Source organism: Capra hircus, chromosome 7, assembly GCF_001704415.2.
Source record: "Capra hircus breed San Clemente chromosome 7, ASM170441v1, whole genome shotgun sequence".
NCBI lineage: Eukaryota > Metazoa > Chordata > Mammalia > Artiodactyla > Bovidae > Capra > Capra hircus.
Window position 1 is genome coordinate 70,447,759 of NC_030814.1, and position 2,001 is coordinate 70,449,759.

General features: G+C 43.1%; 1 pseudogene; it reads right to left on the minus strand.

Annotated features, from left to right (window-relative positions):
* Positions 279-1,581, minus strand: LOC102171146 (annotated as a pseudogene).

Consider the following 2,001-nt stretch of genomic DNA (forward strand, 5'->3'; position numbering starts at 1 on the left):
TCTTTCCATCTTCTTTCTGCTACATGAGGAATCAAAACAGTCAAACAGAGAATTGTTCTGTCTGGACCAACCATGAAATCTTTAAGAACATATAGGTATGGTCCCTCTTATTCTTTCAGGGCATTATTTATACATGTTTAAAAAATACTTCAAAAACAAAAATGAGTTATTTAGCCTTGTGAATATTTTGTAATAAAGTTTCTTGAATTTCTGTGATGAACTCTTCAAGCAATTAAATTTTTAAGAGTCATCATTCAAAAGTTCCTTTGACATGGAATCTATCCCATGGTTACAAAGCGGCTACCTCCTTTGTTGAAAGTGGCTCTCTGTTCCTTCAGGATTCCAAATGGCTCATTAAAAGTCATCCCCATCTGTTTTCCAACTGTTTATTTCAAATTGTAGGGGGACACCTTTAGGAACTTTCTTTACATCAGATTGATCCCGTTTTGTCAAGAATGAGGGCACAGCAGTACGAGTTGATTGTGGTTTCTGAGTTCCTGGACACTGCACTGCTCCTGGATTATCAATGGATACAGTCAAAATTCCTCCATTTGTGATAAAAGTTCTCTATTGATGAGTTCTCTTTGCTACTACATTGTCTAGTTGTTCTGCGTTCAGCTGGGCCTGAACCTTCAGGCCTCTTCTGAAAAGAAAAGCTCCCTGACAGTGTCTTTCTGATGACTTAATTTATTTCCCTTCCTGGTAAAACCGGCTGGAATGTAATTTTTTCTATTTAACTGGTTAGGTCTGTGAGAGCTGCAACTGGTTATCCCTGCTCTATTCATTTAGTCTCAGAAGGTTTGCCTTCCTTTTTAATGTTGGAAAATATCGTTCTATATTCTTGTCACTTAGAGGTGGTCAATTCATAGGACTAATTCTTTTTTGAATTCCAGTTCCTTTCCTAGATGCAAGGCCAGTGATAACTCCATAAGGACGTCTATTCCCAGGCATCACTCTTCTTCCAGGGCTCAGACTATTCTTACCAAAACCAGAATTCCATTGAATAGCCCTTCTTACTCTCATTCTGAATTGCCTGGCACCGCTTTGCTGAAGTCTTCTATTTAATCTCAGGAAATTCTGCTTCTTTCCTTCCTTTAGATTCAATTTGATGATATCATCCTCAGTTCAGTTCAGTTGCTCAGTTGTGTCCGACTCTTTGTGACCCCATGAATCGCAGCATGCCAGGCCTCCCTGTCCATCACCATCTCCCGGAGTTCACTCAAACTTACGTCCATCATCCATCGAGTCGGTGATGCCATCCAGCCATCTCATCCTCTGTCGTCCCCTTCTCCTCCTGCCCCCAATCCCTCCCAGCATCAGAGTCTTTTCCAAAGAGTCAACACTTGGCATGAGGTGACCAAAGTACTAGAGTTTCAGCTTTAGCATCATTCCTTCCAAAGAAATCCCAGGGTTGATCTCCTTTAGAATGGACTGGTTGAATCTCCTTGCAGTCCAAGGGACTCTCAAGAGTTTTCTCCAACACCGCAGTTCCTAAAACATAACAATTCTGTCCAGGTTTTCATTGCTGCGGGCTTTCGGCGGCCCTGTGGCTCCTATTAACTGGGTACTAAATCGGTTCATGGGAGAAGGCAATGGCACCCCACTCCAGTACTCTTGCCTGGAAACCCCCATGGACGGAGAAGCCTGGTGGGCTGCAGTCCATGGGATCACTAAGAGTCGAACACGACTGAGCGACTTCACTTTCACTTTTCACTTCCACGCATTGGAGAAGGAAATGGCAACCCACTCCAGTGTTCTTGCCTGGAGAATCCCAGGGACGGGGGAGCCTGGTGGGCTGCCGTCTATAGGGTCACATAGAGTCGGACACGACTGAAGTGACTTAGCAGCAGCAGCAGCAGCAAGTAGCTACACAGCTTCTTTATTTGTTTTGGTTTGCATAGATCACTTAAATTTCAGTCTGTGTGCCCTTACTTCAGAAGTTAGTCTCTTATACGCAGCATTAGATGAGTCTTTTCTTATAGTATTTCACCCTTATTTACC